Consider the following 23,390-nt stretch of genomic DNA (forward strand, 5'->3'; position numbering starts at 1 on the left):
TCTCCTCTCAAACTTCCTCCTGACGTGTTTGACAGGATCTGGGCCGTGGTGAACAGTGGGAAAGACGTCCTGTGGAAAGTGAGGAACATGGGACTGTTCAAAGGCATCGAGGTCCCAGTCAAGGCAGCAGGTAGCCGGGCCCTGTTCATCACCCAAGAGAACTATTACCTCAGAGATCTGTGGAGAGAAGGGATGGAGGAAGCAGAAAATCTGTGGGAAATAGAGAGCATAGGTCAATATCTCAAGAAACTGTGAAAAACATTATCATGTTTAAGTAAAGAATGTGATTTGCACCAGAAAAAAAGAAATTGTTGCTACGCAACTGGTACCGTGTCAAAATGTAATGAGATGTGATTATATATACTGTTTTAAGTATGTATATTAATGTAAAGCTTTCTAATTTGTGATGTCCTGTATTTTTTTGTGAAAAGAAAATAAAGTTCTTAAAAAATCGATTCACCCAGAGCGAGGCTCGGCCATTGCACTCTGGCTGTGCTGACCCCTGCGAATTCCCCAAATGTGGGAATCTCGACTGCCTAATTTCTGGTAGTGGGGGACTGCGTTCGCGCTCTCCCCTGATGTGCTTGGTCCAATATCAGATACGGAAGAGTTATGACACCACGAGCTGCGATAGGATCCCAGTTCGAAAGGAGTCGATGCCACTGCTGGTTCTCGGTTTCTTTTAGTTAGAGGTCCGGAGAAGCATTTCAAGCTGGTTACGCTACTCCTTCCGGACATTCATACCTTTTCAAAGTCAGTCATTCTGCTGTAGTCTGCATTATTTAGGCTGATTATCGAGGTTAGCCTTTATTTGGTCATGGGAGCCTCGGTACTGTATGCTAATTCTCAAGACAGTTTCACCCATTTTCTGATTGCTAGGTTCTGTACCAGTGCAGACATGTCAAACAGTGAATGGCTGTACCTCTATTATATCCGTGCTCAATGAATGAAATCAGTAATAGATGAATATATGTATAGTTATACGAAAAACAAGTGGTTTATCGACTCATCTTCATTTGCAGATTTAGAGGCAGCTTCGATATTCGTTTTACAAATGGTTTTTTTTTATATGGGTCACACACATGCCATAGCAACAAAACATCTCTAGAGATGAGGCTATAGATCACCTTTCCATCCTCCAGGTTTTCCTCCCAAAACCTACGGTACCAACGGCGACCCCTGCTCTGGGCTGTCGCGTGTTTATTTCAGCACATAAAGCGCACCAATCCAACACGTCGGCCTGGCGCGCGGCGCCTCCGCCCTCTTGTGGCCTTGCGGCATCAGAGCAAGAGGCTCCTTCTCGCTGGCTTTCCGCTGTGTTGCAGAGCCCTGAGAGGGAACCTGGAGCGCACACTTTGTGGGGGGCAGGAGACCGCGTTCGCGCTCTGCCCCCGATCTCTTGCGCGAGTGCTAAATCTCACGGTGCCAGCCAGCGGCCAGGAGACAAGTACAATATCGCGGGACAGGGAGGCCTCGTCGTTGATTGTTACATATGAGACGGGGATTAGGAGGAGACCCCGACTGATTGGTAAAGGGGAACACTAACACCAGAGTGACACCCGCGGCGTCTCATTTTGAGAGACGCCCTGGGATTTCTTAATGGCCAAGGAGGGTCGGGACCTCGGTTTTACGCCTCCCCCGAAGGACGGCGCCTGTTTGTGCAGCAGAGTGTCGCCATCAGGATGCTGGGGCATAAGAAAGCCACACAGACCGCAGGGTGAGCGCTCCCTACTGGTCCCAGTCACACGTCTTGCAGGAGCAGCAGCAACCTGAGCTTTTCCGGGGGGAATCTCCCATCCGGGTGCCGGCTAGGCTCACACCTGCTGGGCTGCCGTGGGTGAGCCCAGTCGAGAGTCGCAGGGTGAGATCTAGTCACCGGGGAGAAACGATACAAGCGAAGGATTACTCGGCTCCCAGCACTTGAAAAAGCCGACAAATGACTTTTTCCCGCCGGAGCTGAATGTACCTGCATGTGTCGTGTCATCTACTTCCCCCGCCCCGCTGTGTTTGCTGTATTGTCTTTGAAGCCGGCCCCCGAGACGAGACGGGCTGTTCCTGTGCCCCAATTAACACTTTACAGGTGCCATTCCCCGGCATTGTGGCCATTGTCGGTGGTCACACGCGATAAGATAAGGTGGAGGAGAGCGGGGCATGCCCAGCGCCAGACATTCAGGGAGGGGGCTGTGCGAGGTGAGGTGAGGTGCGACACGCTGGAGCCCCGACGCTGCTAATGCGGAGCACTTGTTGAACTGGCATTGAAAGGACGTGTGCGCACGGAGCGAGCCTTCCCTGCGGCGGAGCGTGGAAACTTTCTCCCCGCGCTGCAGGAGTTGTGTGCGCTGCAGCGGTGCCGAGAGAACAGCACAGAAGGCAGCAGGCTCTGGAGAGCGGGTAAGAGACAAACCTTGTGGGCAGGCGAGCAGGCCCGTTTTTTGGAAATTGCTGAAAAGGCTCCGGTGTTTGTTCGGTGTGTGGCAGGCGCACGACGCGAGCTTGCGTAGCGATCTGCCGGTCTGGTGTTATGCAAATGAGGCCGAATATCGTCCCGGGACATGCTGCGAATGCGCATTGGCGACTGCAGATGTGTAGGAAACGGCGCGCTCGTTTTCTCGTTTTGCCCACCCTTTTGAGTGTTAGTGTGGCGTGTGAGTGTGCGAAACAGTGGGCCCAGCAGGAGGCGGTGGTGTGTGGGGCGAGGAGCTGGCCTAGGCTGCGCGCTTTGTGCTGTGGGTGCGGGCCGCTTGCAGGGGCTTGTACAGCTCATACTTACCTGGCAGGGGAGATACCTTGATCAGCCTGTAGGTGGAGTTGTTGGATTGTTTTCTTGTTTTGTGGAAGCAGTGTTTGTGTTGCAGTTTACGAAATGGCAACTTTTGGATCCCGCAAGAATGCTGTGCGTTTTGAGCTTTTGGATGACCTCTTCATGGATCGTATGCAGTTCAGCAGAAAAGTGTTGCAGAAGGAACTTGGCTTTGAACCTCGGCACTTGGATTTCATCTTCGCTCTCCCAGGTCAGAAAGCATTTGAGGTTGTATTTGCTACCTATCCTCTGTTTGAACAATGTGTGGATGTGTTTGAGGCAAAAAGAGGGAAAGTTCCTGCTCTTGAGAAGATCAACTTGCAGCCTTTGACACAGAGAGAGAGGAAAACCGTGCATGTTGTTATGTTCTCGGAACTGGCAAAGACGGAGGACATTCACACCTGGCTTAACCAGTACTGCACTGTCCACCATGGAACTGAGGTTAGAGATGTTGACGGTATAAAAACAGGAGCAAGGAAATTCGAGGTTCGCTTGCTACCGGACAATGTAAATGGAGGCTTAAGGCACCTGCCCTCTACAATCCGGCTGGGTGCCTGCAATGGCTATGTTTTTTATGTGGGACAACCAAAGGTGTGTCGGCGCTGTGGTGCTGTGGGACACCTGGCATCGTCCTGCACTGTGAAATGCTGCAAGACCTGTGGCAAACAGGGACATTTAGCCTCTGACTGTTCAATGCTGCCAAAGTGCAATTTATGTGGCTCGGAAGGACACGTTTTTAAGAACTGCCCTCACGCCTACGCCAATAAACTCAAAATGAGAAAGGATGAGGCAGTGCTTGTTTCAGCCAAACCGGCCCGAAAAGCCAAAGCAAACAACAAGTCAAACAAAGAACCCTTGTTGGACAAAGACTCTCAGCCTCCAGCCAGGATCAGTCCTGCTGTGGCTCCGGGGCCAGTGGAAGAAAGATCCACTACGCCCCCACAACCGCAGACTGCACCAGACAAGCACGAGGGTTTGAAAACCCCCGAGAACAGCGAGGACCCCTCCCCCACTCCTGCTCCTCAGAACGAGGGCCAGTGTGGGGCCCCCCGGTGGAGCGGGTCCAGCGAGGATACCCAGGATTCAGTGGAGCTGCTTTTCCCAGACTCTGCAAGTGCTACAGATGCCCTCCTCTCCTCCATCCAGTCCATCACGGAGGATCTGCAGCAGCTGGTGGGTGAGGGGGAAGAGGAGACTGGTGCATCGGCTGCACCCCTTTCCCCTCAGTGCTCCCAGGAGCTGGACGTGAGGAAAAGGAGAAATGACTCTGTTTTCTCCCCGAGCGAGGAGGAAGGAGAGCATGGCGATGGGGACAGCTGGAACCCCTCCACCCCTCCCTCTACCCCCTTCCTTGAAATGGACTCCGTGAACGCTTTTACTGCTTCCACCCTGATGAAGGCTCATTCAGAGTATGGCTGGCAGGAAATTGGTAAGAAGAAAAAGAAAAAGAAGAAGGTAACAGGTGACACAGAAGAGAAATGTGTTTTGTAAAGACTGGTTCCACTTTCTTATGTAATATGGCTCTAAACATAATTTCTCTTAACACCAGAGGTATCAATGACAGAGTTAAATGCCAGTCTGTCTTTGATTACCTCCAGCAGAGAGAGGGAGATGTGTTGATGTTGCAGGAGTGTGCTTTAGCCTATCAAGAGAGGTATAAAAGCTTTGAAGATAGGTGGGATAAAGGGCCTTCTGTTTGGTCAGGGGACAATAACAACAGAGCCTCTGGCGTGGCCATTCTTTTCAAAGGAGGGGCTTTCAAATTGAAAAGTATTCAGAGGGTCATAGATGGCAGGTTGCTGTGTGTGGATGTGAAATGGGGGACCGTTAACCTGCGGCTAATCAATGTGTATTGTCCTACTGACATGGGAGGAAGGGTGGAGCTACTCAAGGCACTCTCTCCCCTATTGTTATGTAGCACAGACGTGATAGTGGGAGGGGATTTTAATTGTATCTTAGAGCACACAGACAGGCAGTCTAGCTCTCCGATAAAATTGGATTCCAGCTCACTGGCCCTGCAAAACTTAGTTCAAGACTTTAAACTCTCAGACACATATAGATGTATATATCCCACAACAGCAGGATATACATGGTCAGGGAGGAATAGCAGCTCCAGAATTGACTATTGCTTTGTCTCAGCGAGAGTGAAAGTTGTTGGGGCCACTCTTCAGCCTGTCTTCTTCTCAGATCATCAGGCTTTAGGGTGTAGAGTGGAACTCCAGGGCGGGACTGTCTTTGGCCCAGGCCTCTGGAAACTCAACACAAAGCTGCTAGAGAACGAGGGGGTAGTATCCCGCTACAAGGAGAAACTATCACAGTGGCTGTCCTTGCAGTGTCTGTACGGGTCAGTAGGAGAGTGGTGGGAGGAGGTGAAGGTGAGGACAAAGGCCTTTTTCATGGCTGAGGGAAGGAAGGCTGCTGCCAGACGGAGAGGAGTGCTAGCCAGGAAACAGAGGCAGCTGCAGCGTCTCTACACGATGCTGCACAGTGGCTTCGATGTGCTCGAGGATATCACCCTTTTAAAAAAGGACATCCGGAGCATAGCCGAAGAAAGTAGTCGAGGAGTGCTGTTAAGAAGCAGAGTGCAGTTCTTGGAAGAAAATGAGAAGTGTACTCGCTTCTTTTTCAGGAAAGTGGTAGGCTCCAAGTCTGTCATGGAAAGTGTAGTTGATGAGGAGGGACGAGAGAGAACAGAGCCGAGCGCTATCCTCTCCTGCACCGAGTCCTTCTACTCAAGACTGTACAGCTCTACAGAGGTAAAGGATGAAGAAATTCATTTTTTCACCTCAAAGCTAGAAAACGTTTTGAGTGAAGAAGACAGGGAAGTACTAGAGAGGGATTTGACAGTAAAAGAGCTGAGACAGGCTATGGAGAGCTTACAGAAGGGGAAAACTCCGGGTGCTGACGGGCTCCCTAAAGAATTTTATTGCACCTTTTGGAATCTGCTTCAGGATCCGCTACTGCTCCTATTCGAGGAAAGCTATAAGACAGAATTGCTGCCTGACTCCTTAAGAGAAGGCACTATCTCTCTCTTGTTTAAGAAAGGAGCAAAGAATGACATAAAGAACTGGAGACCCCTCAGCCTGTTAGGCGTGGACACTAAGATCCTGTCCAAAGCCCTTTTCCTGCGCCTACAAAATGTAGTGGCCTCACTGGTAGGGAAAGAACAGACTTGTGGGATAGCAGGACGCCTGATGAGCGACAACCTGGCCTTGTTGAGGGATGTCTGCCTGTACTCGGAGGATCGCTCCCTCCCTCTGTGCATTTTAGGTGTAGACCTAGAAAAGGCCTTTGACCGCCTAAACCGGCAGTACTTAACATCGGTACTTGAGCACATGAAGTTTGGCCCCATCATGAGAAAGTGGATTAACCTGCTGTACACAGGTAGCAACAGCAGAGTAATGGTTAATGGCAATAGATCACGCCCCTTTGAAGTCTGTTCAGGGGTGAGGCAGGGCTGCCCATTATCCCCCTTGTTATTCGTTTTGGCTATGGAGCCCTTAGCCTGTGCCTTGCGCCAGGATCAGGCCATTAATGGGATACCAGTGCCTGGAAGTGGGGGAGGAGAGGTAAAGACATCTCTATACATGGATGACGTCACCCTGCTCCTCTCTGACAATGCCTCAATTAGCAGAGCTCTGCAGTGCTGTGATCGTTTCTCGTTGGCTTCCTCTGCAAAAATTAACAAATCTAAGAGTGAGATTTTTTATCAGAACTGGAGGGAGCCAAAAGAAGGGCACGATCTCAGGCTGCAAGAGAAGAGAATTAAGGTCCTGGGGGTGTATTTTGGAGAAGAGATGGGAACAGTAAATTGGCAGAACAAATTGCCAGTCTTAAACAAAAAACTGATGCAATGGAAGGACCGAGACCTCACCATGACAGGGAAGGTGCTGGTCATCAAAGCTGAGCTCTTGCCTGTCTTGAATTTTCTGGCTTCTACCTTCCCAATCCCACACCGTGTTGCAGCGGTGCTGAGGAGATTGATGTTTCAATTTCTATGGGGTGGGAAGCAGGAAAGACTCAGAAGGGAAATAATGTACAGGCCGCTACCCTCAGGGGGGAAGTCTGTCCCAGATATTGCTATGAAGCTGCTGTGCATTTTCCTGGCCTCTGTGCTGAGAGGCTTTGCAACAGCACCTGCAGCGCGTACCTGGACTTATTTTTCCAGGCTCTGGATAGGTAGGGAGGTGTTCAGAGTGTGGGGTGTCAGACCCAAGCTGGATGTCCCACTCTCTGACACATGCCCTGCAATTTATGGGACAGTTAAAAGTTTTCTAAGATCTCACCCAATTGGCCATATTCCCCTCCGAGATGTCAGCGTCCAAAAACTGGAAGATTTCGTTGCACCCCAGAACAATAGGCAGACCCCTGTGGGCATTTTAACATCAGCCCAAACAAGGAAGGTGTGGAAACACACATCCTCTAAGTTTCTGTGCAACATTCACAGAGATTTAGCCTGGAGTGTCGTCCACCAGTGCTTACCGGTACGAACTTTCTTGTACCGTAGGGGCCTCACCCCCAGCCCTCGCTGCGTTAGGGTGGGCTGCGGCGAGGAGGAGACTGTGACCCATCTCCTGTGGTCCTGTTTTTTTGCTAAGGCCTTCTGGGCACAGTTTGAAGATTGGTTGCAAGCTCTCTCGCCCCAATTTACCCTGACCGCTGCTTTCGTCATATACGGCATCTCTCCTGTCAAACTTCTTCCTGACGTGTTTGACAGGATCTGGGCCGTGGTGAACAGTGGGAAAGACGCCCTGTGGAGAGTGAGGAACATGGGGCTGTTCAAAGGCATCGAGGTCCCAGTCAAGGCAGCAGGTAGCCTGGCCCTGTTCATCACCCGAGAGAACTATTACCTCAGAGATCTGTGGAGAGAAGGGAGGGAGGAAGCAGAAAATCTGTGGGAAATAGAGAGCATAGGTCAATATCTCAAGAAACTGTGAAAAACATTATCATGTTTAAGTAAAGAATGTGATTTGCACCAGAAAAAAAGAAATTGTTGCTATGTAACTGGTACCGTGTGAAAATGTAATGAGATGTGATCATATATACTGTTCTAAGTATGTATATTAATGTAAAGCTTTCTAAATTGTGATGTCCTGTACTTTTTTGTGAAAAGAAAATAAAGTTCTTAAAAATCAAAATCGCCTTTTACTAAAGATTTCCGTGGAGAGGAGCATGAATGAGTTCCATGCAATTTTAATGCTACCCTGCCTTTGGGTGGGGCGCAGCTGGGCTGGTCAAAGAGAGAAAACAATCGCTCTTGTTACTGCGGTTGTGGCCATCTGCATTGCCAACCACTCTGGTTTCTCTTCATCTCGTACAAATCTTTCGCCTTTTACTAAAGATTTCCGTGGAGAGGAGCATGAATGAGTTCCATGCAATTTTTGTGCTTCCCTGCCTTCAGGTGGGGCACAGCTGGGCTGGTCAAAGAAAGAAAACAATCGCTGGCAATCGCTCTTGTTACTGCGGTTGTGGCCATCTGTCCCGTGAGTCCTGGATCTTCTGATTCCTTCTGATTCCTACTCTTTTCACTGGCGGGCGGGATGTGTCCGGCCGCCGGGGATCTTGGGTACTCGATTTGCATAGCGGCTTCCCAGAGTGCGTCGTTTCCGGTACAGTGTGGCCGGTTGTTTTCCGAGTCATCGCGTCGCCGCAGCACGGATTGGGCACGCCCGGAAGCCGAGAGCCGCAGGCGATGAGCCCGGAGCTGAACGGGCCACACCGGCTCGTTTGTGAGGCCAGGTGCATTTCCAACCACGACCGGTAGGGCAGAGGCTTTGGAGGCGGCCTGGGCTCCTGCAGCTGGGTGGCCACGCACTCTGGTTTCTCTTCATCTCATACAAATCTTTCGCCTTTTATTAAAGATTTCCGTGGAGAGGAGCATGAATGAGTTCCATGCAATTTTTGTGCTTCCCTGCCTTCGGGTGGGGCACAGCTGGGCTGGTCAAAGAAAGAAAACAATCGCTGGCAATCACTCTTGTTACTGCGGTTGTGGCCATCTGTCCTGTGAGTCCTGGATCTTCTGATTCCTTCTGATTCCAACTCTTTTCACTGGCGGGCGGGATGTGTCCGGCCGCCGGGGATCTTGGGAACTCGATTTGCAGAGCGGCTTCCCAGAGTGCGTCGTTTCCGTACAGTGTGGCCGGTTGTTTTCCGAGTCATCGCGTCGCCGCAGCACGGATTGGGCACGCCCGCGAGCCGAGAGCCGCAGGCGATGAGCCCGGAGCTGAACGGGCCACACCGGCTCGTTTGTGAGGTCAGGTGCATTGCCAACCACGACCGGTAGGGCAGAGGCTTTGGAGGCGGCCTGGGCTCCTGCAGCTGGGTGGCCACGCACTCTGGTTTCTCTTCCTCTTGTACAAATCTTTCGCCTTTTACTAAAGATTTCCGTGGAGAGGAGCATGAATGAGTTCCATGCAATTCTTGTGCTTCCCTGCCTTCGGGTGGGGCGCAGCTGGGCTGGTCAAAGAGAGAAAACAATCGCTGGCAATCGCTTGCAATCGCTCTTGTTACTGCGGTTGTGGCCATCTGTCCCGTGAGTCCTGGATCTCTGGCCTTCTGATTCCCGCTCTTTTCACTGGCGGGCGGGATGTGTCTGGCCGCCGGGGATCTTTGGAACTCGATTTGCATAGCGGCTTCCCAGAGTGCGTCGTTTCCGTACAGGGTGGCCGGTTGTTTTCCGAGTCATCGCGTCGCCGCAGCACGGATTGGGCACGCCCGCAAGCCGAGAGCCGCAGGCGATGAGCCCGGAGCTGAACGGGCCACACCGGCTCGTTTGTGAGGCCAGGTGCATTGCCAACCACGACCGGTAGGGCAGAGGCTTTGGAGGCGGCCTGGGCTCCTGCAGCTGGGTGGCCACGCACTCTGGTTTCTCTTCATCTCGTACAAATCTTTCGCCTTTTACTAAAGATTTCCGTGGAGAGGAGCATGAATGAGTTCCATGCAATTTTTATGCTACCCTGCCTTTGGGTGGGGCGCAGCTGGGCTGGTCAAAGAGAGAAAATAATCGCTCTTGTTACTGCGGTTGTGGCCATCTGTCCCGTGAGTCCTGGATCTCCGGCCTTCTGATTCCTACTCTTTTCACTGGCGGGCGGGATGTGTCCGGCCGCCGGGGATCTTGGGAACTCGACTTGCATAGCGGCTTCCCAGAGTGCGTCGTTTCCGGTACAGTGTGGCCGGTTGTTTTCCGAGTCATCGCGTCGCCGCAGCACAGATTGGGCACGCCCGCAAGCCGAGAGCCGCAGGCGATGAGCCCGGAGCTGAACGGGCCACACCGGCTCGTTTGTGAGGCCAGGTGCATTGCCAACCACGACCGGTAGGGCAGAGGCTTTGGAGGCGGCCTGGGCTCCTGCAGCTGGGTGGCCACGCACTCTGGTTTCTCTTCATCTCGTGCAAATCTTTCGCCTTTTACTAAAGATTTCCGTGGAGAGGAGCATGAATGAGTTCCATGCAATTTTTATGCTACCCTGCCTTTGGGTGGGGCGCAGCTGGGCTGGTCAAAGAGAGAAAACAATCGCTCTTGTTACTGCGGTTGTGTCCATCTGTCCCGTGAGTCCTGGATCTCCGGCCTTCTGATTCCTACTCTTTTCACTGGCGGGCGGGATGTGTCCGGCCGCCGGGGATCTTGGGAACTCGATTTGCATAGCGGCTTCCCAGAGTGCGTCGTTTCCGGTACAGTGTGGCCGGTTGTTTTCCGAGTCATCGCGTCGCCGCAGCACGGATTGGGCACGCCCGGAAGCCGAGAGCCGCAGGCGATGAGCCCGGAGCTGAACGGGCCACACCGGCTCGTTTGTGAGGCCAGGTGCATTTCCAACCACGACGGGTAGGGCAGAGGCTTTGGATGCGGCCTGGGCTCCTGCAGCTGAGTGGCCACGCTCTGGTTTCTCTTCATCTCGTGCAAGTCTTTCGCCTTTTACTAAAGATTTCCGTGGAGAGGAGCATGAAAGACCTCCATGCAATTTTTGTGCTTCCCTGCTTTCGGGTGGGGCGCAGCTGGGTTGGTCAAAGAGAGAAAACAAGCCGTAGGCGATGAGCCCGGAGTTGAATGGGCCACACCGGCTCGTTTGTGAGACCAGGTGCATTGCCAACCACGACCGGTAGGGCAGAGGCTTTGGAGGCGGCCTGGGCTCCTGCAGCTGGGCGGCCACGTACTCTGGTTTCTTTTTATCTCGTACAAATCTTTCGCCTTTTACTAAAGATTAATGGCCGGTTGTTTTCCGAGTCATTGCGCGGTGCCTCCGCCCTCTTGTGGCCTTGCGGCGTCAGAGCAAGAGGCTCCTTCTCGCTGCCTTTCCGCTGTGTTGCAGAGCCCTGAGAGGGAACCTGGAGCGCACACTTTGTGGGGGGCGGGAGACCGCGTTCGCTCTCTGCCCCCGATCTCATGCGCGAGTGCTAAGTCTCACGGCGCCAGCCAGCGGCCAGGAGACAAGTACAATATCGCGGGACAGGGGGGCCTCGTCATTGATTGTTACATATGAGACGGGGATTAGGAGGAGACCCCGACTGATTGGTAAAGGGGAACACTAACACCAGAGTGACAACCGCGTCGTCTCATATTGAGAGACGCCCTGGGATTTCTTAATGGCCAAGGAGGGTCGGGACCTCGGTTTTACGCCTCCCCCGAAGGACGGCGCCTGTTTGTGCAGCAGAGTGTCGCCATCAGGATGCTGGGGCATAAGAAAGCCACACAGACTGCAGGGTGAGCGCTCCCTACTGGTCCCAGTCACACGTCTTGCAGGAGCAGCAGCAACCTGAGCTTTTCCAGGGGGAATCTCCCATCCGGGTGCCGGCTAGGCTCACACCTGCTGGGCTGCCGTGGGTGAGCCCAGTCGAGAGTCGCAGGGTGAGATCTAGTCACCGGGGAGAAACGATACAAGCAAAGGATTACTCGGCTCCCAGCACTTGAAAAGGCCGACAAATGACTCGTTCCCGCCGGAGCTGAATGTACCTGCATGTGTCGTGTCGTCTACTTCCCCCGCCCCGCTGTATTTGTTGTATTGTCTTTGAAGCCGGCCCCCGAGACGAGACGGGCTGTTCCTGTGCCCCAATTAACACTTTACAGGTGCCATTCCCCGGCATTGTGGCCATTGTCGGTGGTCACACGTGATAAGATAAGGTGGAGGAGAGCGGGGCATGCCCAGCGCCAGACATTCAAGGAGGGGGCTGTGCGAGGTGAGGTGAGGTGCGACACGCCGGAGCCCCGACGCTGCTAATGCGGAGCACTTGTTGAACTGGCATTGAAAGGACGTGTGCGCACGGAGCGAGCCTTCCCTGCGGCGGAGCGTGGAAACTTTCTCCCCGCGCTGCAGGAGTTGTGTGCGCTGCAGCGGTGCCGAGAGAACAGCACAGAAGGCAGCAGGCTCTGGAGAGCGGGTAAGAGACAAACCTTGTGGGCAGGCGAGCAGGCCCGTTTTTTGGAAATTGCTGAAAAGGCTCCGGTGTTTGTTCGGTGTGTGGCAGGCGCACGACGCGAGCTTGCGTAGCGATCTGCCGGTCTGGTGTTATGCAAATGAGGCCGAATTGCGTCCCGGGACATGCTGCGAATGCGCATTGGCGACTGCAGATGTGTAGGAAACGGCGCGCTCGTTTTCTCGTTTTGCCCACCCTTTTGAGTGTTAGTGTGGCGTGTGAGTGTGCGAAAGAGTGGGCCCAGCAGGAGGCGGTGGTGTGCGGGGCGAGGAGCTGGCCTAGGCTGCGCGCTTTGTGCTGTGGGTGCGCACCGCTTGCAGGGGCTTGTACAGCTCATACTTACCTGGCAGGGGAGATACCTTGATCAGCCTGTAGGTGGAGTTGTTGGATTGTTTTCTTGTTTTGTGGAAGCAGTGTTTGTTTTGCAGTTTACAAAATGTCAACTTTTGGATCCCGCAAGAATGCTGTGCGTTTTGAGCTTTTGGATGACCTCTTCATGGATCGTATGCAGTTCAGCAGAAAAGTGTTGCAGAAGGAACTTGGCTTTGAACCTCGGCACTTGGATTTCATCTTCGCTCTCCCAGGTCAGAAAGCGTTTGAGGTTGTATTTGCTACCTATCCTCTGTTTGAACAATGTGTGGATGTGTTTGAGGCAAAAAGAGGGAAAGTTCCTGCTCTTGAGAAGATCAACTTGCAGCCTTTGACACAGAGAGAGAGGAAAACCGTGCATGTTGTTATGTTCTCGGAACTGGCAAAGACGGAGGACATTCACACCTGGCTTAACCAGTACTGCACCGTCCACCATGGAACTGAGGTTAGAGATGTTGACGGTATAAAAACAGGAGCAAGGAAATTCGAGGTTCGCTTGCTACCGGACAATGTAAATGGAGGCTTAAGGCACCTGCCCTCTACAATCCGGCTGGGCGCCTGCAATGGCTATGTTTTTTATGTGGGACAACCAAAGGTGTGTCGGCGCTGTGGTGCTGTGGGACACCTGGCATCGTCCTGCACTGTGAAATGCTGCAAGACCTGTGGCAAACAGGGACATTTTAGCCTCTGACTGTTCAATGCTGCCAAAGTGCAATTTATGTGGCTCGGAAGGACACGTTTTTAAGAACTGCCCTCACGCCTACGCCAATAAACTCAAAATGAGAAAGGATGAGGCAGTGCTTGTTTCAGCCAAACCGGCCCGAAAAGCCAAAGCAAACAACAAGTCAAACAAAGAACCCTTGTTGGACAAAGACTCTCAGCCTCCAGCCAGGATCAGTCCTGCTGTGGCTCCGGGGCCGGTGGAAGAGAGATCCACTACGCCCCCACAACCGCAGACTGCACCAGACAAGCACGAGGGTTTGAAAACCCCCGAGAACAGCGAGGACCCCTCCCCCACTCCTGCTCCTCAGAACGAGGGCCAGTGTGGGGCCCCCCGGTGGAGCGGGTCCAGCGAGGATACCCAGGATTCAGTGGAGCTGCTTTTCCCAGACTCTGCAAGTGCTACAGATGCCCTCCTCTCCTCCATCCAGTCCATCACGGAGGATCTGCAGCAGCTGGTGGGTGAGGGGGAAGAGGAGACTGGTGCATCGGCTGCACCCCTTTCCCCTCAGTGCTCCCAGGAGCTGGACGTGAGGAAAAGGAAAAATGACTCTGTTTTCTCCCCGAGCGAGGAGGAAGGAGAGCATGGCGATGGGGACAGCTGGAACCCCTCCACCCCTCCCTCTACCCCCTTCCTTGAAATGGACTCCGTGAACGCTTTTACTGCTGCCACCCTGATGAAGGCTCATTCAGAGGATGGCTGGCAGGAAATTGGTAAGAAGAAAAAGAAAAAGAAGAAGGTAACAGGTGAGACAGAAGAGAAATGTGTTTTGTAAAGACTGGTTCCACTTTCTTATGTAATATGGCTCTAAACATAATTTATCTTAACACCAGAGGTATCAATGACAGAGTTAAATGTCAGTCTGTCTTTGATTACCTCCAGCAGAGAGAGGGAGATGTGTTGATGTTGCAGGAGTGTGCTTTAGCCTATCAAGAGAGGTATAAAAGCTTTGAAGATAGGTGGGATAAAGGGCCTTCTGTTTGGTCAGGGGACAATAACAACAGAGCCTCTGGCGTGGCCATTCTTTTCAAAGGATTTGCTTTCAAATTGAAAAGTATTCAGAGGGTCACTGATGGCAGGTTGCTGTGTGTGGATGTGGAATGGGGGACCGTTAACCTGCGGCTAATCAATGTGTATTGTCCTACTGACGTGGGAGGAAGGGTGGAGCTACTCAAGGCACTCTCCCCCCTATTGTTATGTAGCACAGACGTGATAGTGGGAGGGGATTTTAATTGTATCTTAGAGCACACAGACAGGCAGTCTAGCTCTCCGATAAAATTGGATTCCAGCTCACTGGCCCTGCAAAACTTAGTTCAAGACTTTAAACTCTCAGACACATATAGATGTATATATCCCACAACAGCAGGATATACATGGTCAGGGAGGAATAGCAGCTCCAGAATTGACTATTGCTTTGTCTCAGCGAGAGTGAAAGTTGTTGGGGTCACTCTTCAGCCTGTCTTCTTCTCAGATCATCAGGCTTTAGGGTGTAGAGTGGAACTCCAGGGCGGGACTGTCTTTGGCCCAGGCCTCTGGAAACTCAACACAAAGCTGCTAGAGAACGAGGGGGTAGTATCCCGCTACAAGGAGAAACTATCACAGTGGCTGTCCTTGCAGTGTCTGTACGGGTCAGTAGGAGAGTGGTGGGAGGAGGTGAAGGTGAGGACAAAGGCCTTTTTCATGGCTGAGGGAAGGAAGGCTGCTGCCAGACGGAGAGGAGTGCTAGCCAGGAAACAGAGGCAGCTGCAGCGTCTCTACACGATGCTGCACAGTGGCTTCGATGTGCTCGAGGATATCACCCTTTTAAAAAAGGACATCCGGAGCATAGCCGAAGAAAGTAGTCGAGGAGTGCTGTTAAGAAGCAGAGTGCAGTTCTTAGAAGAAAATGAGAAGTGTACTCGCTTCTTTTTCAGGAAAGTGGTAGGCTCCAAGTCTGTCATGGAAAGTGTAGTTGATGAGGAGGGACGAGAGAGAACAGAGCCGAGTGCTATCCTCTCCTGCACCGAGGCCTTCTACTCAAGACTGTACAGCTCTACAGAGGTAAAGGATGAAGAAATTCTTTTTTTCACCGCAAAGCTAGAAAACGTTTTGAGTGAAGAAGATAGGGAAGTACTTGAGAGGGATTTGACAGTAGAAGAGCTGAGACAGGCTATGGAGAGCTTACAGAAGGGGAAAACTCCGGGTGCTGACGGGCTCCCTAAAGAATTTTATTGCACCTTTTGGGATCTGCTTCAGGATCCGCTACTGCTCCTATTCGAGGAAAGCTATAAGACAGAATTGCTGCCTGACTCCTTAAGAGAAGGCACTATCTCTCTCTTGTTTAAGAAAGGAGCAAAGAATGACATAAAGAACTGGAGACCCCTCAGCCTGTTAGGCGTGGACACTAAGATCCTGTCCAAAGCCCTTTTCCTGCGCCTACAAAATGTAGTGGCCTCACTGGTAGGGAAAGAACAGACTTGTGGGATAGCAGGACGCCTGATGAGCGACAACCTGGCCTTGTTGAGGGATGTCTGTCTGTACTCGGAGGATCGCTCCCTCCCTCTGTGCATTTTAGGTGTAGACCTAGAAAAGGCCTTTGACCGCCTAAACCGGCAGTACTTAACATCGGTACTTGAGCACATGAAGTTTGGCCCCATCATGAGAAAGTGGATTAACCTGCTGTACACAGGTAGCAACAGCAGAGTAATGGTTAATGGCAATAGATCACGCCCCTTTGAAGTCTGTTCAGGGGTGAGGCAGGGCTGCCCATTATCCCCCTTGTTATTCGTTTTGGCTATGGAGCCCTTAGCCTGTGCCTTGCACCAGGATCAGGCCATTAATGGGATACCAGTGCCTGGAAGTGGGGGAGGAGAGGTAAAGACATCTCTATACATGGATGACGTCACCCTGCTCCTCTCTGACAATGTCTCAATTAGCAGAGCTCTGCAGTGCTGTGATCGTTTCTCTTTGGCTTCCTCTGCAAAAATTAACAAATCTAAGAGTGAGATTTTTTATCAGAACTGGAGGGAGCCAAAAGAAGGACATGATCTCAGGCTGCAAGAGAAGAGAATTAAGGTCCTGGGGGTGTATTTTGGAGAAGAGATGGGAACAGTAAATTGGCAGAACAAATTGCCAATCTTAAACAAAAAACTGATGCAATGGAAGGACCGAGACCTCACCATGACAGGGAAGGTGCTGGTCATCAAAGCTGAGCTCTTGCCTGTCTTGAATTTTCTGGCTTCTACCTTCCCAATCCCACACCGTGTTGCGGCGGTGCTGAGGAGATTGATGTTTCAATTTCTATGGGGTGGGAAGCAGGAAAGACTCAGAAGGGAAATAATGTACAGGCCGCTACCCTCAGGGGGGAAGTCTGTCCCAGATATTGCTACGAAGCTGCTGTGCATTTTCCTGGCCTCTGTGCTGAGAGGCTTTGCAACAGCACCTGCAGCGCGTACCTGGACTTATTTTTCCAGGCTCTGGATAGGTAGGGAGGTGTTCAGAGTGTGGGGTGTCAGACCCAAGCTGGATGTCCCACTCTCTGACACATGCCCTGCAATTTATGGGACAGTTAAAAGTTTTCTAAGATCTCACCCAATTGGCCATATTCCCCTCCGAGATGTCAGCGTCCAAAATTGGAAGATTTCGTTGCACCCCAGAACAATAGGCAGACCCCTGTGGGCATTTTAACATCAGCCCAAGCAAGGAAAGTGTGGAAACACACATCCTCTAAGTTTCTGTGCAACATTCACAGAGATTTAGCCTGGAGTGTCGTCCACCAGTGCTTACCGGTACGAACTTTCTTGTACCGTAGGGGCCTCACCCCCAGCCCTCGCTGCGTTAGGGTGGGCTGCGGCGAGGAGGAGATGGTGACCCATCTCCTGTGGTCCTGCTTTTTTGCTAAGGCCTTCTGGGCACAGTTTGAAGATTGGTTGCAAGCTCTCTCGCCCCAATTTACCCTGACCGCTGCTTTCGTCATATACGGCATCTCTCCTGTCAAACTTCCTCCTGACGTGTTTGACAGGATCTGGGCCGTGGTGAACAGTGGGAAAGACGCCCTGTGGAGAGTGAGGAACATGGGGCTGTTCAAAGGCATCGAGGTCCCAGTCAAGGCAGCATGTAGCCTGGCCCTGTTCATCACCCGAGAGAACTATTACCTCAGAGATCTGTGGAGAGAAGGGAGGGAGAAAGCAGAAAATCTGTGGGAAATAGAGAGCATAGGTCAATATCTCAAGAAACTGTGAAAAACATTATCATGTTTAAGTAAAGAATGTGATTTGCACCAGAAAAAAAGAAATTATTGCTATGTAACTGGTACCGTGTCAAAATGTAATGAGATGTGATCATATATACTGTTTTAAGTATGTATATTAATGTAAAGCTTTCTAAATTGTGATGTCCTGTACTTTTTTGTGAAAAGAAAATAAAGTTCTTAAAAATCTTGCTAAAAAAAAAACAAAAAAAAAACTTTTACTAAAGATTTCCGTGGAGAGGAGCATGAATGAGTTCCATGCAATTTTTGTGCTTCCCTGCCTTCGGGTGGGGCGCGGCTGGGCTGGTCAAAGAGAGAAAACAATCGCTCGCAATCGCTCTTGTTACTGCGGTTGTGGCCATCTGTCCCGTGAGTCCTGGATCTCCGGCCTTCTGATTCCCACTCCTTTCACTGGCGGGGGGGGGATCTTGAGAACTTGATTTGCATAGCGGCTTCCCAGAGTGCGTCGTTTCCGGTACAGTGTGGCCGGTTGTTTTCCGAGTCATCGCGTCGCCGCAGCACGGATTGGGCACGGCCGCAAGCCGAGAGCCGCAGGCGATGAGCCCGGAGCTGAACGGGCCACACCGGCTCGTTTGTGAGGCCAAGTGCATTACCAACCACGACCGGTAGGGCAGAGGCTTTGGAGGCGGCCTGGGCTCCTGCAGCTGGGCGGCCACGCACTCTGGTTTCTCTTCATCTCGTACAAATCTTTCGCCTTTTACTAAAGATTTCCGTGGAGAGGAGCATGAATGAGTTCCATGCAATTTTTGTACTTCCCTGCCGTCGGGTGGGGCGCGGCTGGGCTGGTCAAAGAGAGAAAACAATCGCTCGCAATCGCTCTTGTTACTGCGGTTGTGGCCATCTGTCCCGTGAGTCCTGGATCTCCGGCCTTCTGATTCCCACTCTTTTCACTGGCGGGCGGGATGTGTCCGGCCGCCGGGGATCTTGGGAACTCGATTTGCATAGCGGCTTCCCAGAGTGCGTTGTTTCCGGTACAGTGTGGCCGGTTGTTTTCCGAGTCATCGCGTCGCCGCAGCACGGATTGGGCACGCCCGCAAGCCGAGAGCCGCAGGCGATGAGCCCGGAGCTGAACGGGCCACACCGGCTCGTTTGTGAGGCCAGGTGCATTGCCAACCACGACCGGTAGGGCAGAGGCTTTGGAGGCGGCCTGGGCTCCTGCAGCTGGGCGGCCACGTACTCTGGTTTCTTTTTATCTAGTACAAATCTTTCGCTTTTTACTAAAGATTTCCGTGGAGAGGAGCATGAATGAGTTCCATGCAATTTTTGTGCTTCCCTGCCTTCGGGTGGGGCGCAGCTGGGTTGGTCAAAGAGAGAAAACAATCGCTCGCAATCGCTCTTGTTACTGCGGTTGTGGCCATCTGTCCCGTGAGTCCTGAATCTCCGGCCTTCTGATTCCCACTCTTTTCACTGGCGGGCGGGATGTGTCCGGCCGCCGCGGATCTTGGGAACTCGATTTGCATAGCGGCTTCCCAGAGTGCGTCGTATCCGGTACAGTGTGGCCGGTTGTTTTCCGAGTCATCGCGTCGCCGCAGCACGGATTGGGCACGCCCGCAAGCCAAGAGCCGCAGGCGATGAGCCCGGAGCTGAACGGGCCACACTGGCTCGTTTGTGAGGCCATAGATCACCTTTCCATCCTCCAGGTTTTCCTCCCAAAACCTACGGTACCAACGGCAACCCCTGCTGGCCGAGGGAGCAAAAGCTTGCAGCACCTGGTATTCCCAGGCAGTCTCCCATCCAAGTACTAACCAGCCCCAACCCTGCTTAGCTTCCAAGATCAGACGAGATCGGGAACATTCAGGGTGGTGTGGCTGCAAGCAAAGGACATGGCCCCTGACTCGCTACTTGAAGCTGTGTGTGGCTGGGGCTCCGTGCCCCCCGAGCGGGACTGAAGGATCGTTCGTGTGCAGCTATTTGGAAAGGAGCTTCTTTCCAAATCGCATTGTGTACCTGGATTTTGGCGAATGTGCTCCCTTGTGTTGACTTGTCCCGCACTGGAGGAGAACAAACAAACTGCTCGGAGGAGCACAAGGCAAGTCTTCACAAGACAAAAACCTCCAATGCACAGCACTCAAAACATTTCTGGGCTGTCGCGTGTTTATTTCAGCACATAAAGCGCACCAGTCCAACACGTCGGCCGGGCGCGCGGCGCCTCCGCCCTCTTGTGGCCTTGCGGCGTCAGAGCAAGAGGCTCCTTCTCGCTGCCTTTCCGCTGTGTTGCAGAGCCCTGAGAGGGAACCTGGAGCGCACACTTTGTGGGGGGTGGGAGACCGCGTTCGCGCTCTGCCCCCGATCTCTTGCGCGAGTGCTAAATCTCACGGCGCCAGCCAGCGGCCAGGAGACAAGTTTAATATCGCGGGACAGGGGGGCCTCGTCATTGATTGTTACATATGAGACGGGGATTAGGAGGAGACCCCGACTGATTGGTAAAGGGGAACACTAACACCAGAGTGACACCCGCGGTGTCTCATTTTGAGAGACGCCCTGGGATTTCTTAATGGCCAAGGAGGGTCGGGACCTCGGTTTTACGCCTCCCCCGAAGGACGGCGCCTGTTTGTGCAGCAGAGTGTCGCCATCAGGATGCTGGGGCATAAGAAAGCCACACAGACCGCAGGGTGAGCGCTCCCTACTGGTCCCAGTCACACGTCTTGCAGGAGCGGCAGCAACCTGAGCTTTTCCGGGGGGAATCTCCCATCCGGGTGCCGGCTAGGCTCACACCTGCTGGGCTGCCGTGGGTGAGCCCAGTCGAGAGTCGCAGGGTGAGATCTAGTCACCGGGGAGAAACGATACAAGTGAAGGATTACTCGGCTCCCAGCACTTGAAAAGGCCGACAAATGACTCGTTCCCGCCGGAGCTGAATGTATCTGCATGTGTCGTGTCGTCTACTTCCCCCGCCCCGCTGTATTTGTTGTATTGTCTTTGAAGCCGGCCCCCGAGACGAGACGGGCTGTTCCTGTGCCCCAATTAACACTTTACAGGTGCCATTCCCCGGCATTGTGGCCATTGTCGGTGGTCACACGTGATAAGATAAGGTGGAGGAGAGCGGGGCATGCCCAGCGCCAGACATTCAAGGAGGGGGCTGTGCGAGGTGAGGTGAGGTGCGACACGCCGGAGCCCCGACGCTGCTAATGCGGAGCACTTGTTGAACTGGCATTGAAAGGACGTGTGCGCACGGAGCGAGCCTTCCCTGCGGCGGAGCGTGGAAACTTTCTCCCCGCGCTGCAGGAGTTGTGTGCGCTGCAGCGGTGCCGAGAGAACAGCACAGAAGGCAGCAGGCTCTGGAGAGCGGGTAAGAGACAAACCTTGTGGGCAGGCGAGCAGGCCCGTTTTTTGGAAATTGCTGAAAAGGCTCCGGTGTTTGTTCGGTGTGTGGCAGGCGCACGACGCGAGCTTGCGTAGCGATCTGCCGGTCTGGTGTTATGCAAATGAGGCCGAATTGCGTCCCGGGACACGCTGCGAATGCGCATTGGCGACTGCAGATGTGTAGGAAACGGCGCGCTCGTTTTCTCGTTTTGCCCACCCAAATTGAGCACGGATACAATAGTGGTACAGCCATTCACTGTTTGACATGTCTGCACTGGTACAGAACCTAGCAATCAGAAAACGGGTGAAACTGTCTTGAGAATTAGCATACAGTACCGAGGCCCCCATGACCAAATAAAGGCTAACCTCGATAATCAGCCTAAATAATGCAGACTACAGCAAAACGACTGACTTTGAAAAGGGAATGAATGTCCGGAAGGAGTAGTGGAACCAGCTTGTAATGCTTCTCCGGACTTCTAACTAAAAGAAACCGGGAACCAGCAGTGGCATCGACTCCTTTCGAACTGGGATCCTATCGCAGCTCGTGGTGTCGTAACTTTTCCTTATCCGATATTGGACCAAGCACATCAGGGGAGAGCGCGAACGCAGTCCCCCACTACCAGAAATTATGCAGTCGAGATTCCCACATTTGGGGAATTCGCAGGGGTCAGCACATCCGGAGTGCAATGGCCGAGCCTCCCCCTGGGTGAACCGATTTTTTAAGAACTTTATTTTCTTTTCATAAAAAAATTCTGGACATCACAAATTAGAAAGGTTTACATTAATATACATACTTAAAACAGTATATATGATCACATCTCATTACATATTGACACGGTACCAGTTACATAGCAACAATTTTCTTTTTTTCTGGTGCAAATCACATACTTTACTTAAACATGATAATGTTTTTCACAGTTTCTTGAGATATTGACCTATGCTCTCTATTTCCCACAGATTTTCTGCTTCCTCCCTCCCTTCTCTCCACAGATCTCTGAAGTAATAGTTCTCTCGGGTGATGAACAGGGCCAGGCTCCCTGCTGCCTTGACTGGGACCTCGATGCCTTTAAACAGCCCCATGTTCCTCACTCTCCACATTGCGTCTTTCCCACTGTTCACCACGGCCCAGATCCTGTCAAACACGTCAGGAGGAAGTTTGACAGGAGAGATGCCGTATATGACGAAAGCAGCGGTCAGGGTAAATTGGAGCGAGAGAGCTTGCAACCAATCTTCAAACTGTGCCCAGAAGGCCTTAGCAAAAAAGCAGGACCACAGGAGATGGGTCACAGTCTCCTCCTCGCCGCAGCCCACCCTAACGCAGCGAGGGCTGGGGGTGAGGCCCCTACGGTACAAGAAAGTTCGTACCGGTAAGCACTGGTGGATGACACTCCAGGCTAAATCTCTGTGAATATTGCACAGAAACTTAGAGGATGTGTGTTTCCACACCTTCCTTGTTTGGGCTGATGTTAAAATGCCCACAGGGGTCTGCCTATTCTTCTGCGGTGTAACGAAATCTTCCAGTTTTTGGACGCTGACATCTCGGAGGGGAATATGGCCAATTGGGTGAGATCATAGAAAACTTTTAACTGTCCCATAAATTGCAGGGCATGTGTCAGAGAGTGGGACATCCAGCTTGGGTCTGACACCCCACACTCTGAACACCTCCCTACCTACCCAGAGCCTGGCAAAAAAAGTCCAGGTATGCGCTTCAGGTGCTGGTGCAAAGCCTCTCAGCACAAAGGCCAGGAAAACGCACAGCAGCTTCATGGCAATATCTGGGACAGACTTCCTCCCTGAGAGTAGCGGCCTGTACATTATTTCCCTTCTGAGTCTTTCCTGCTTCCCACCCCATAGAAAATGAAACATCTCCTCAGCACCCCCGCAACACGGTGTGGGATTGGGAAGATAAAAGCCAGAAAATTCAAGGCAGGCAAGAGCTGGGCTTTTATGACCAGCACCTTCCCTGTCATGGTGAGGTCTCGGTCCTTCCATTGCATCAGTTTTTTGTTTAAGATTGGCAATTTGATCTGCCAATTTACTGTTCCCATCTCTTTTCCAAAATACACCCCCAGGACCTTAATTCTCTTCTCTTGCAGCCTGAGATCATGCCCTTCTTTTGGCTCCCTCCAGTTCTGATAAAAAATCTCACTCTTAGATTTGTTAATTTTTGCGGAGGAAGCCAAAGAGAAACGATCACAGCACTGCAGAGCTCTGCTAATTGAGACATTGTCAGAGAGGAGCAGGGTGACGTCGTCCATTTATAGAGATGTATTTACCTCTCCCCCCCACTTCCAGGCACTTGTATCCCATTAATGGCCTGATCCTGGCGCAAGGCACAGGCTAAGGGCTCCATAGCCAAAACGAATAACAAGGGGGATAATGGGCAGCCCTGCCTCACCCCTGAACAGACTTCAAAGGGGCGTGATCTATTGCCATTAACCATTACTCTGCTGTTGCTACCTGTGTACAGCAGGTTAATCCACTTTCTCATGATGGGGCCAAACTTCATGTGCTCAAGTACCGATGTTAAGTACTGCCGGTTTAGG

General features: G+C 52.2%; 10 non-coding genes and 1 pseudogene across 10 annotated transcripts; 9 read left to right on the top strand and 2 right to left on the bottom strand.

Moving 5' to 3' along the window:
* The first annotated feature begins 413 nt into the window (after positions 1–413).
* Positions 414–578, top strand: LOC148827778 (U1 spliceosomal RNA). The gene has a single exon (XR_016092781.1). It is a non-coding gene; the product is annotated as a U1 spliceosomal RNA (small nuclear RNA).
* A 7,513-nt stretch (positions 579–8,091) lies between these two features.
* Positions 8,092–8,208, top strand: LOC148827779 (U5 spliceosomal RNA). Its single transcript, XR_016093133.1, has one exon. It is a non-coding gene; the product is annotated as a U5 spliceosomal RNA (small nuclear RNA).
* Positions 8,209–8,611: 403 nt separating this feature from the next.
* Positions 8,612–8,728, top strand: LOC148827780 (U5 spliceosomal RNA). Its single transcript, XR_016093234.1, has one exon. It is a non-coding gene; the product is annotated as a U5 spliceosomal RNA (small nuclear RNA).
* Positions 8,729–9,130: 402 nt separating this feature from the next.
* Positions 9,131–9,244, top strand: LOC148827781 (U5 spliceosomal RNA). Its single transcript, XR_016093245.1, has one exon. It is a non-coding gene; the product is annotated as a U5 spliceosomal RNA (small nuclear RNA).
* A 412-nt stretch (positions 9,245–9,656) lies between these two features.
* LOC148827782 (U5 spliceosomal RNA) lies at positions 9,657–9,771 on the top strand. The gene has a single exon (XR_016093176.1). It is a non-coding gene; the product is annotated as a U5 spliceosomal RNA (small nuclear RNA).
* A 392-nt stretch (positions 9,772–10,163) lies between these two features.
* Positions 10,164–10,278, top strand: LOC148827783 (U5 spliceosomal RNA). Its single transcript, XR_016093217.1, has one exon. It is a non-coding gene; the product is annotated as a U5 spliceosomal RNA (small nuclear RNA).
* A 390-nt stretch (positions 10,279–10,668) lies between these two features.
* On the top strand, positions 10,669–10,785 carry LOC148827784 (U5 spliceosomal RNA). The gene has a single exon (XR_016093241.1). It is a non-coding gene; the product is annotated as a U5 spliceosomal RNA (small nuclear RNA).
* A 7,415-nt stretch (positions 10,786–18,200) lies between these two features.
* LOC148827785 (U5 spliceosomal RNA) lies at positions 18,201–18,315 on the top strand. Its single transcript, XR_016093205.1, has one exon. It is a non-coding gene; the product is annotated as a U5 spliceosomal RNA (small nuclear RNA).
* Positions 18,316–18,717: 402 nt separating this feature from the next.
* Positions 18,718–18,834, top strand: LOC148827786 (U5 spliceosomal RNA). Its single transcript, XR_016093239.1, has one exon. It is a non-coding gene; the product is annotated as a U5 spliceosomal RNA (small nuclear RNA).
* Positions 18,835–19,241: 407 nt separating this feature from the next.
* Positions 19,242–19,360, bottom strand: LOC148827787 (5S ribosomal RNA; annotated as a pseudogene).
* A 2,072-nt stretch (positions 19,361–21,432) lies between these two features.
* On the bottom strand, positions 21,433–21,596 carry LOC148827788 (U1 spliceosomal RNA). The gene has a single exon (XR_016092394.1). It is a non-coding gene; the product is annotated as a U1 spliceosomal RNA (small nuclear RNA).
* Positions 21,597–23,390: the final 1,794 nt, after the last annotated feature.

The sequence above is a fragment of the Atractosteus spatula genome, chromosome 10 (assembly GCF_055471065.1).
Source record: "Atractosteus spatula isolate fAtrSpa1 chromosome 10, fAtrSpa1.hap1, whole genome shotgun sequence".
NCBI classification, from domain to species: Eukaryota; Metazoa; Chordata; class Actinopteri; order Semionotiformes; family Lepisosteidae; genus Atractosteus; species Atractosteus spatula.